The sequence below is a fragment of the Camellia sinensis genome, chromosome 11, assembly GCF_055761805.1.
Source record: "Camellia sinensis isolate YWXY chromosome 11, ASM5576180v1, whole genome shotgun sequence".
In the NCBI taxonomy this organism is placed as follows: domain Eukaryota; kingdom Viridiplantae; phylum Streptophyta; class Magnoliopsida; order Ericales; family Theaceae; genus Camellia; species Camellia sinensis.
The window spans coordinates 49,748,280-49,761,532 of record NC_138971.1 but is presented as its reverse complement, the minus strand read 5'-3'; positions in this window follow the sequence as shown (position 1 = coordinate 49,761,532).

Here is a 13,253-nt window from a genome sequence, read left to right as displayed (position 1 = left end):
GTAAAATTACACAAAAGCCCCTAACTTTCACAAAATTACCAAACAACCCCAACATCTCAAAATACGAAAATTTAAAGACAAAATCCATAGAGAGGAGTAGGATATCCCTACCTCAAACTCGGAGCCTCAAAGGAGAAGATGACAAAACCCAACGTGCTCCAAAACTCAAAATTTTCAGATTAAAATATAGCCCTCGACGATCAATAACCTTTTTGTAAAGGCCAAAGGTGAGTAAATCACTCCTACTAGATCAAAACCTAGAGAGAAGGTAGTATCTAGAGTGAGAGGCTCAACAATGGTGTTTTTGGAAAAGTAGGAGAGAGAAGAGAAAGTGAAAAAGTGATTTGAAAAGTCATAAATTCGGGACTTTAACCCAGGTCTCCGCTCGAGCGTAAAACACCCCGCTCGAGCGTCCACTCACAGACTTCCGCTCTAGCGCACAAACTCCCGCTCGAGCGCAGAATGCACTCTCCCAGCATTTCTGCAGAACCAGGCCTCCGCTCGAGCTCCCAACTCTCCGCTCGAGCGGAACTCACACAACCCCGCTCGAGCGGCTAAACCCACGCTCGAGCGTACAGCACTGCACGGGAAGAAAATACTGGATGGGTGTATTCCCCGCTCGAGCGCCCAAACCCCCGCTCGAGCGGACAGGCCAAAATCTGGGCAACTAGTTTTGGTTTCTAAACTCAACCAACCTGTAACAAGCTTGCCCAACACATCCTATGTCACGCCCCCAAACCGCCCCTAGTAGTTTGGTGCCGTGATGGCCAGTAACCCGAGGTTACCGAAGGCCGACTTACAAAAAATCACACACAATCAGAGTATGAAATATGGGGCTTACAAGAACGGAAGCAAAATATGCATATAAAACTGAGTAGTCCGTGAGAGCCGTGCATAAGTCCAATGGAATGACATACATCAAACAGCTTTACAAGTCTTACAATTTAGATACAATAAAGAAATGAGATACCAAATACATCTTGACCAAAAGGCTTCTCAAGCCGATATATGCCAAAACAACAAAAGAAAACATAAGCCGAGAAGCATAATCTTCAAGACGATGCAAAACGCAAATCCAAAACGTGTCGGCAATGCGCCCAAAACACATCGGCATCACGCCTAGGCCTCAATGCCTTCTTGTTCATCACCTACATATATATAGAGAGGGTGAGCTTGGATACTCAGTGAATGATATTAGAAATAAAGGTTTTGCATGATTGATATCCAAGATTTCTTTCAAAACAATACATAGTATACTTTACAACGAGGGAAAAGTCAAGTTCATTTGCCGGCTTTTCAAGTTCCTTGGATGTTAATAGCATCTGCATAATACAAGGGCGATGACATTCCAAAACAAGAGTGCAGTTGCATTATAGTCCCCTGCAACTAAGGACTTTCAAGACAAGAGTGCAGTTGCATTATAGTCCCCTGCAGCTAAGGACTTTCAAGACAAGAGTGCAGTTGCATTATAGTCCCCTGCACCTAAGGACTTTCAAGACAAGAGTGCAGTTGCATTATAGTCCCCTGCAACTAAGGACTTTCAAGAAATGTCATCAAAATAAGATAGTGCTTGATATACAAATAGGGATAGTGATTCATGCTAAATCAAATACTTTTCAAGACAAGGCAAAACGAGATTTATCAAAACAAGTGTAACATAGCTTTATTAAAAATACCACTCACATAATTCTTCAACGTCGGGGTCAAGCAAGGGTCCAAGTCCTACAATCACATGGCAGAGCATACATCTTAAAACAAGTCTATCACGCATGCAAATGATCTCGGAAAACATGCTGGGCACCAACTAGGTCTAAGCCGAGGTCCTACACCTCCTCGCCGAGGTGTGGTCCCGACGGCCTCATTCAAAAGCAAGGTCGGGAAAACCTGGGTTTCCCTTTGAAGAACATGATCATGAAGATCGTGAAGGACATGAATGCCAAAATCATAACTTCTTTGTTTACAAAATCTGAGATTTTCGTGCTACGAGTTTGAAAACATGGACCTGGGTACCCATACTTGAAAATCATGCAAGAACAAACACAAAACACGAGTCTGGGCAAAAAGCTTTCGGATCAAAACATGACTTTTCTTGAAGAACACATGAATGTCATTTTCTCTTTCTAAAACCGAATTTCAAAACGATGCATGGCTTATAAATCATATCCGATCATGCAATGCAATGACATGAACATAACGAACATCATGAGTAGACCAAGAATCTAACCTTAGAATACGGATCTAGCGGTTCGATCTCTAGGAATCGAGCTTGAAGACTTACTTCCTCACTCTAGAACTTCTCTTCTTCCTCCTAGAGCTTCTCTCTCTAAAAGGTAAGGTTATGATACAAAATGATAGGTTCTTAGGCTGGTTTCAGACTTAACCCTCTGCTGGGACACGTGGCTTCGACTGGTTGGGTTCCCCCAAAAAGGTGGCTGACAGGCTAGACAAAAGCATGGTGGAAGGGTGTTCAACAAGTAAAGCGGTATGGGCTCTCTGACGAGGCAATGACATCGGCTAATAACAAGGCGTATCTAACAAGCTACACGGAATGGTACTCCGGCAAGGGGTGACATCGGTTAACAGAAAGACTTCGGCAACTAAGGTGACAGTGACCTCGGCTAGAAAGGACAACACTTGACTAAGCTGTGCCACATCTTGGCCTAGATGAGCCACACCTCGGTCTAGGTCATACCACCCCAAGACGATATCACTTGGGTGCGAAGGTAACATCTCGGCTAATGCATTAAGGCGAGGATGGAGGTCAACAAGGGGTTCCAAGATACTTCTGGACTGAGGATGACCTCGGCTTGGAATGATCTAGGCATAACGTAACTTAGGCTTGGAATAACATCGGCTAACATAACTCAGGCAAGGCGTGACCTAAGTTTCACATTAAGGAAGGAACAAGACAAGCGCACAACACTTAGACAAATCATAAGGTTTCAAAACAAGGCATGGATTTCGCTCACTTAAGCGAAACGAGTCACAACGTACACATGCAAACTTAACAAGCCATAATTATACAGATGCTCATGAACATGACTAAGGCATAAAATGTGGGTTCTTACAGTCTACCCTCCTTAAGGAAGTTTGGTCCCCAAACTTAAGTTACCTTGACCCACGAATAACTCTGGGTAACGGATCTTCATCTCTTCTTCCTTTTCCCATGTGGCCTCCCCGCCACAATGCTTCTCCCATTCGATTTTCACCATTGATATGGACTTGTTTCTCAATTGTCTCACTTGTCTGTCGATAATTCTCATCGGCCTCTCTTCGTAGCCCAGGTCTTGATTAACTGCAACCCCGGAATGATCTATTACATGCAGTGGGTCTCGGACATATTTCCTCAACATTGAAACATGGAACACGCTGTGGACTTGGTTCAAATCTGGCGGCAAAGCAAGTCTGTAAGCAACGGTATTAACTTTCTCAAGAATTTCAAATGGTCCGATATATCGGGGTGCAAGTTTACCCCTCTTCCCAAATCTCGAAACTCCTGTCATCGGTGAGACCTTCAAAAATACATGATCCCCAATTTCAAATTCTAACTCCCTCCTTCTCTGATCGGCATAACTCTTCTGTCGACTCTGTGCAGTTTTAATCCTCTGCTGAATGAGTTTGATCTTTTCAGTTGTCATTCGAACCAACTCAGGGCCAATTAGAGCTTTGTCTCCCACTTCAGTCCAACATATCAACGACCTGCACTCCCTCCCATACAAGGCTTCATACGGCGCCATGCCTATGCTGGCTTGATAACTGTTGTTGTACGCGAACTCTACTAATGGCAAATGCGATTCCCAACTTCCCTGGAAATCCAACACGCACAGTCTGAGCATGTCTTCGAGTGTCTGAATCATTCTTTCTGTCTTCCCGTCAGTTTGGGGGTGAAAGGCTGTGCTAAATCTCAACTCTGTTCCCAAGGCTCCTTGTAGACTCTGCCAAAATCTAGAAACAAACTTCGGATCTCGGTCTGACACAATGGACATCGGCACGCCATGAAGTCTAATGATCTCATTCATGTACAATTCGGCAAGTCGATCGGCATTGAACGTAGTCTTGACAGGCAAAAAGTGTGCTGATTTAGTAAACCTATCAACTATAACCCAAATCGAATTCATACCCTTCTGCGTCTTCGGCAAACCTATTACGAAATCCATGGAGATGTGTTCCCATTTCCACTCAGGAATTGACAAGGGCGGAAGAAGTCCTGCCGGTCTTTGGTGTTCTGCCTTCACTTGCTGACAACACAGGCACTGAAATACAAACTCGGCTATCTCCCTTTTCATGTTTGGCCACCAAAAGGTCCGCTTTATGTCTCGATACATCTTGGTGCTCCCTGGATGAATGGCAACCTTGGAGCTATGGGCTTCTTGTAAAATCTTTCTCTTCAACTCTGGCACGTCGGCCATGCACAATCTCCCTTCAAACTTGAGCACTTGATTTTCAATGGTGTATCCTGGCCTCGGCTTGATGACGAATTCATCAATTACTCTTTTAAGGAATTTGTCCTCCCTCTATCTGGTCTTCACTTCCTCGATAATGGTCGGTTCCACTGAAATTGTTGTCAGGCACGCCATACTTCCAACTAACTTTCTGCTCAATGCGTCGGCTACGGAATTTGCCTTACCTGGATGGTACTGAATCTGCATGTCATAGTCCTTCAATAACTCAAGCCATCTCCTCTGCCTCATATTTAACTCTTTTTGTGTGAACAAGTACTTCAGACTCTTGTGGTCGGTGAAAACTTGGCAAGATGTCCCATATAAGTAATGACGCCATATCTTCAAAGCAAATACCACGGCAGCTAGCTCCAAATCGTGGGTAGGATAATTCTTTTCATTGGGCTTCAGCTGTCGAGACGCGTACGCTATGACTTTACCTCCTTGTATTAACACGCAACCCAAGCCCTTATGCGAAGCATCACTGTAAATCTGAAATTCCTCATTAGCCGATGGTAGTACAAGAACTAGTGCTGTAACTAATCTCGTCTTCAACTCCTGCAAGGCTGATTCTCTTTCACTGGTCCATTCATAAGCTGCTCCTTTCTTAGTTAGTTGTGTCAATGGTACTGCAATCTTCAAGAAATCCTTCACAAATTTTCTGTAATAACCTGCCAAACCCAGAAAACTACGAACCTCGGACACGCTGGTCGGCGTCGGCCAATTCACTATAGCTTCAATCTTACTGGGATCAACTGATATACGCTCTTCGTTAATCACATGTCCTAAAAATGAAATGCTGGAAAGCCAAAACTCGCACTTGTTCAACTTGGCATACAACTTCTTATCTCTCAAGATTTCCAGGGCAAGTCTCAGATGGTTCTCGTGTTCGCTCGTACTCTCGGAATAGATCAATATGTCGTCGATAAAAATAATTATGAACTCATCTAGATGCGGCTTGAAGACTCTATTCATCAAGTCCATGAATGCTGCTGGGGCATTGGTTACTCCGAAGGGCATTACCAAGAATTCGTAGTGGCCATATCTTGTCCGAAAAGCTGTTTTCTCGATGTCCTCGGCTTTAACCTTCAACTGGTGGTAGCCCGACCTGAGGTCGATCTTGGAAAAGACTCGCGCTCCTCGTAGTTGATCAAGCAAATCATCGATCCTAGGCAAAGGGTACTTGTTCTTAATGGTCACCTTATTAAGCTCTCTGTAGTCTATGCAAAGATGAAGTGTACCATCCTTTTTCTTAACAAATAGAACAGGTGCTCCCCATGGTGAAGTGCTCGGCCTAACAAATCCTTTGTCCAGCAATTCTTGTAATTGCGATTTCAGTTCTCTAAGTTCGGCTGGGGCCATTCTGTAGGGTGTCTTGGAGATGGGCTGTGTTCCTGGCAGGATGTCCACAGTAAACTCTATTTCCCTATCGACAAGGTGGCCAGGCAACTCATTTGGAAAGACATCGGGGAATTCCTCAACAACAGGTATGTCGGCTAACTCAAGACTTCCATTCAAATCACTTAGTATGCTGCACAAATAACCCTGACATCCTTTCTGAATCAACTTGCAAGCTTTCATGGATGAGATTAAATAAGGTGGGGGTACTACTCCTTTACCTTGAAAAATGACCTCGGTTTGGCTTGGGGTCCTTAATGTGACGCTCTTAGTAACACAATTAATGGATGCATGATTCGCTACTAACCAATCCATCCCCAATATGACATCAAAATGATTCATGTTTAATGGCATCAAATCAACTAACAACTCTACACCTGTAATCACAACAATGCATGCCTTATAGGTGGATGTAACAATCATATTTCTTCCAGATGGAGTAGACACGGATAATATGTAGTCAAGGGGTTTTAATTCTCTATTCAACTTTTCGGCGAATACAGTGGACACAAATGAATGCGTAGAACCCGAATCAATCAATACGTATGCATCTTGAGAACAAATTGAAAGGGTACCTGACATTACCGCCTCGGCATTCTGGGCGACTCCTGGTACCAATGCAAAAACTCTGCCTTGCCTTGCCTGTATTCTCCCGATGTTGCTGTTCTGTGCAGAGCCCGAGGTGCTTCCATTCCTCTTTCCGTCATCAGCCCTTGTTTTCGGGCAGTCTTTCACGCGATGACCAATCTCGCCACACTCGTAGCAAGCCCCTGTTGCCCAACGGCAGACCCCGAAATGTAGTTTTCCACAACTCGCACACAACGGCTTGGCGTTACCTTCTTGATTTGAGTTGTTGGAACTGTCCGTGCTCATCTTCTTCTTGGCATTGAACGGAACTCGGCGATTATCATAATTCTGCCTCTTTCTCTGACCCTCGCCTGAACTCTGGTATCTGTTCAAGTTAGCTTCGGCCAGGATGGCCTTGTCCAGTACTCCGGCGTACGTCGGCATATTGAGCATGTTGACTCGATCTTGGATTGGTCCACGCAACCCACTTTCGAACTTCCTCGCCTTTCGGTACTCATCGCCGACCATGTGGGGCGCATATCTCGCCAGTTCAGTAAAGGCACGATCGTATTCTGCCACGGTCTTGTTCCCTTGTGTCAAATTCTGAAACTCTGTGGTCTTTCGGTCTCGGACGCTCAGGGGAAAATGCTTGTTGTAGAATAACTCCAAAAATTTTGCCCAAGTCAAACCCGGATTGCTTTCTCGGACCATCATCCACCATCTACGAGCGTCGTCGTCTAGTGTGAATGCTGCCAGGGATACCTTCTGTGCGTCCGTACTGGGGAAAATTTCAAACAACTTCTCCATCTCTAAAACCCATGCCTCGGCTTTCATCGGTTCTATACCTCCTTGGAATCTCGGCGGTTTCATTTTCTTGAACTCTCTGATTAGGGTTATCGTGTCATTCCCATAAAAAGCTTGCTGTGGAGGCACTTGTGGCACTGGAGGAGGTGGAGCTGTATATCGGCCATTCGTCTGCTCGGCCTGCGTGGAAGTGGTACCAGTATCCTGTGGCCTAGGTTGTCTCTGCTCACGAACCAAGCCTTCGACTAACATTTCCAATCTCTCTAATCTATCTTCTGAACGACCTCGGCCAACCGGAGGTCTACCTCTCCTCATGATGCTAGGAGGATGCAAGATGAGACTTTAAAACAACTCAACAGATAACACGTATGCAAGTAAGGAATGTCCATGCCGAAATGATGCATACATAATCAAGTAGCAAGCAATATGATGCAAATCCTAACATCATTCTAAGGGAAATCCTATGCTCTTTAGGACTCAAGGTGTGTGATTAACGTACTATAAGGAACTTGTGCTCTGATACCATTCTGTCACGCCCCCAAACCGCCCCTAGTAGTTTGGTGCCGTGATGGCCAGTAACCCGAGGTTACCGAAGGCTGACTTACAAAAAATCACACACAATCAGAGTATGAAATATGGGGCTTACAAGAACGGAAGCAAAATATGCATATAAAACTGAGTCGTCCGTGAGAGCCGTGCATAAGTCCAATGGAATGACATACATCAAACATCTTTACAAGTCTTACAATTTAGATACAATAAAGAAATGAGATACCAAATACATCTTGACCAAAAGGCTTCTCAAGCCGATATATGCCAAAACAACAAAAGAAAACATAAGCCAAGAAGCATAATCTTCAAGACGATGCAAAACGCAAATCCAAAACGTGTCGGCAATGCGCCCAAAACACATCGGCATCACGCCTAGGCCTCAATGCCTTCTTGTTCATCACCTACATATATATAGAGAGGGTGAGCTTGGATACTCAGTGAATGATATTAGAAATAAAGGTTTTGCATGATTGATATCCAAGATTTCTTTCAAAACAATACATAGTATACTTTACAACGAGGGAAAAGTCAAGTTCATTTGCCGGCTTTTCAAGTTCCTTGGATGTTAATAGCATCTACATAATACAAGGGCGATGACATTCCAAAACAAGAGTGCAATTGCATTATAGTCCCCTGCAACTAAGGACTTTCAAGACAAGAGTGCAGTTGCATTATAGTCCCCTGCAGCTAAGGACTTTCAAGACAAGAGTGCAGTTGCATTATAGTCCCCTGCACCTAAGGACTTTCAAGACAAGAGTGCAGTTGCATTATAGTCCCCTGCAACTAAGGACTTTCAAGACAAGAGTGCAGTTGCATTATAGTCCCCTGCAACTAAGGACTTTCAAGACAAGAGTGCAGTTGCATTATAGTCCCCTGCAACTAAGGACTTTCAAGACAAGAGTGCAGTTGCATTATAGTCCCCTGCAACTAAGGACTTTCAAGAAATGTCATCAAAACAAGATAGCGCTTGATATACAAATAGGGATAGTCATTCATGCTAAATCAAATACTTTTCAAGACAAGGCAAAACGAGATTTATCAAAACAAGTGTAACATAGCTTTATTAAAAATACCACTCACATAATTCTTCAACGTCGGGGTCAAGCAAGGGTCCAAGTCCTACAATCACATGGCAGAGCATACATCTTAAAACAAGTCTATCACGCATGCAAATGATCTCGGAAAACATGCTGGGCACCAACCAGGTCTAAGCCGAGGTCCTACACCTCCTCGCCGAGGTGTGGTCCCGACGGCCTCATTCAAAAGCAAGGTCGGGAAAACCTGGGTTTCCCTTTGAAGAACATGATCATGAAGATCGTGAAGGACATGAATGCCAAAATCATAACTTCTTTGTTTACAAAATCTGAGATTTTCGTGCTACGAGTTCAAAAACATGGACCTGGGTACCCATACTTGAAAATCATGCAAGAACAAACACAAAACACGAGTCTGGGCAAAAAGCTTTCGGATCAAAACATGACTTTTCTTGAAGAACACATGAATGTCATTTTCTCTTTCTAAAACCGAATTTCAAAACGATGCATGGCTTATAAATCATATCCGATCATGCAATGCAATGACATGAACATAACGAACATCATGAGTAGACCAAGAATCTAACCTTAGAATACGGATCTAGCGGTTCGATCTCTAGGAATCGAGCTTGAAGACTTACTTCCTCACTCTAGAACTTCTCTTCTTCCTCCTAGAGCTTCTCTCTCTAAAAGGTAAGGTTATGATACAAAATGATAGGTTCTTAGGCTGGTTTCAGACTTAACCCTCTGCTGGGACACGTGGCTTCGACTGGTTGGGTTCCCCCAAAAAGGTGGCTGACAGGCCAGACAAAAGCATGGTGGAAGGGTGTTCAACAAGTAAAGCGGTATGGGCTCTCTGACGAGGCAATGACATCGGCTAATAACAAGGCGTATCTAACAAGCTACACGGAATGGTACTCCGGCAAGGGGTGACATCGGCTAACAGAAAGACTTCGGCAACTAAGGTGACAGTGACCTCGGCTAGAAAGGACAACACTTGACTAAGCTGTGCCACATCTTGGCCTAGATGAGCCACACCTCGGTCTAGGTCATACCACCCTAGGACGAGATCCCTTGGGTGCGAAGGTAACATCTCGGCTAATGCATTAAGGCGAGGATGGAGGTCAACAAGGGGTTCCAAGATACTTCTGGACTGAGGATGACCTCGGCTTGGAATGATCTAGGCATAACGTAACTTAGGCTTGGAATAACATCGGCTAACATAACTCAGGCAAGGCGTGACCTAAGTTTCACATTAAGGAAGGAACAAGATAAGCGCACAACACTTAGACAAATCATAAGGTTTCAAAACAAGGCATGGATTTCGCTCACTTAAGCGAAACGAGTCACAACGTACACATGCAAGCTTAACAAGCCATAATTATACAGATGCTCATGAACATGACTAAGGCATAAAATGTGGGTTCTTACATCCTATAACTCAATATACAAAGTAAAAAGGATGCAAACAAGATAATAAACAACTACCAACATCCACGGACACATGTCCGGATCACTGTACAACAAGGGTAAACCCGGGATCGCTATAGAGGGTATGGTGAATGATGATTGTTAAATGAGTATAGACACATGATACTCCAAAAGTACCTAATAATTTTTCCTTTCCTAGCACCTTCATCTTTTTCCTTCTTTTTTTTCCCTATTCTTTTCCTTTATTTTCTCTTCCTAACCATTTGCAATTCACTCCCCATATTCTTTACAAAAGGTAAGATTTTATGTTTATGTAAATTTGAATGAGTTAACTATAATAATTGATTACCCTATATTGATGGTTCTTTTTCGCATGTATTATTGGACGCGATATAAAAATATACATTATACATCTATTTTTTTTTTAAATTCTTTTCATGTGTGCCATGCGGATTTTTTTTTTTTTTTTAACTAATAAATGTGTCATGATGCCTAAAAAATTCTTAGTTTTTTTAGATGCCAAATGTATTTTTTTAGTTTTTAAAAATAAAAATAATTTTTTTTAAATTTAAAATTATATGACTAATTTATATTTAAAAATTTATTTTTAAAGATTTTTAAATTTCAAATTATATATGGGTTATGTATAATAGGTTAGATATAGCTATTTTATTTTTATTTTTTTGAATTTTTATATTAAGATTTTTAAATTTCAAGATTATAAAAATTTAGATAGGCTAAAATTTCTATACTATGTGTACTCCTTAACATTTATTTTTTATTTATTTTTTTTAAAATAAAAAATTTAGATTAATATTTAATGTATATAGAGTCTTTCAGAAGAAAAATACATTTCGATTAATATATAGTATATATATATAGAAGATTTATCCTAAACTATGTATAAAAATGAATTGAGAAATTATAAATAGATGGGACCGGCACAAAATAATTGTACTACATATGAGAATATTTTCTGTTACAACTTGCATCAAACGAATCAGGATCCCCTCTTTGAGTTTCCTACTTGACTTCCTACTTGTTAGGTTATTGGACCCACTTTTAGGCCTAATTTCGATAATCCGAACCGTTCACATTTTAAGATTTTTTGAGTATATCATACTTGTAAAAAATCAAGTTGATCGGATATCAGAAAGCATGTGTTCGAAAAACTGTTTATTAATTTTTTTAAAAAAATGGTTTTTAGTTTGATGATCTGAACATATACTTTCTGATATCCGATCAACTTGATTTTTTACAGGTATGACATATTCAACAAATCTTAAAATGTGAACAGTTCGGATCATCGAAATTGGGCCAAAAAGGGGCCCAATAACCCAACAAGTAGGAAGTTAAGTAGGAAACTCAATGAGGGGATCCTAACTCGCACCAAACATAGGAATAGACTTTCACCATTTAAACATATGAGACTTGCATCACCAATAAAATGAAATTATTTTTCCACTATTCTACTGAAATGTAATTTTCCAAAAAAATATCAAGTCTTATAAATTTGATGGAATAGGAGTGATCACACCATAATTCGGTGTGACTCACCACACCCAATCATTTTTCTCTTGAATGGTAATAAACATTCCTGCAAAATGTTGAAGAATCTGGAAGCAACTTGGTTTGAATTCAAACATCTAGAGACACAAACCCTTTGGTGAACCATGGTGACTATTGGTATTGTAAACAAATCCAAAAGGTGTGACTATTTCCAAAGGACAGCTAAATGTGTATATAAACCCATAACAGTAAGGTTGCAACTTGCAATACATTAAAAAATCAACGATTTTTCTAGCTTTCAGATTATTGGCATTCTTGTGTGATAAACATCATCATAGGATTATCAATCATCGCCGTTGTTAGTTTATTCCTTCAAAATTACCTTATGCAACTAAAGTATTACAATGACCTAGATGTATGGTTTCATTGAAAAAATAATAGGTTTGAGAGATGGAATAAGAAAGATGGGTTTAATATTTCCTTTTGAAAATTGGTGAGAGATGTTAGATAAAGGAGATTAGGAAAATAATTTTTTTTCTCCATTTATTTATCTTTCCTTTTGAAAGGCATAAATTATGAAATTATTTAATATTTTTAAAATTGTTAGTTTAATGGGTTAGCCAATAGCATTTTTTAAATTTATTTTTAATTGTAAAAAGTTCAGAAATTTATTATAAAGTGATTGCATATAAATTGGAAGCGAAAGGAGAGAGGTACATTAATTGTAGGAGAGTAATTAGTTTTGATTAATATTAAATTGTGTTATGAATGTCTTCAAGCACAGGTAATTCGCGAGACAACATCGAATTCTACACTAACAGCCAGTAAACAGCTGCCACATCAGTGGCGTGGGCTCACACCCCAAATTTTCTTCGACTTTTCTTCTATGGAGAACTCTCTCCTTCTCTGTCTTTCTTCTGTTTTGTGAATAAAGTTGGGAAAATTGCATTTGAGTGGAATCATGAAAAAATAATTATATTTTTTTAATGGTGCAATTGTGCTAGTCTAAATCATCCATGTCATAAATTTTATATAGTAAGTTTTTACAAAAAAAAATAATTTTAGGGTTGGCAAGCATTTATTTGATTCATCAAAATTAAACGATTCGAACCAATCGGTCACTAAATAGATGATTTTAATAACCTTGCCGACAATTTTCATGTATCTAGTCATGTTTAATGAAATAGCCAAAAAAACCACTACAAAAATATTCTGTTTGTTCTTTTGTATATATTTTCCTAAAAAATTAAAGAGTCAATTAAAATAGCTAATTTTCGAAACAACCTTTAGTAATTTTATTTGCTATTTATGAAATATGAAAATTGAGTTTTTATTTTTATCCTCTATAACATTATCCTTTATAAAAGCTCAATTTTCATATTCTAGGTTGTTGGTTTGGAATGAGACCTATAAAATGAAGTAGATAAGGATAATGTTATGTAGGGGAGCCATTGCCCCCTCCAAATAATGGTATGGAAGAGAGTCATTTCTTCATAGAGAGTCTCTAACCATGTATTTC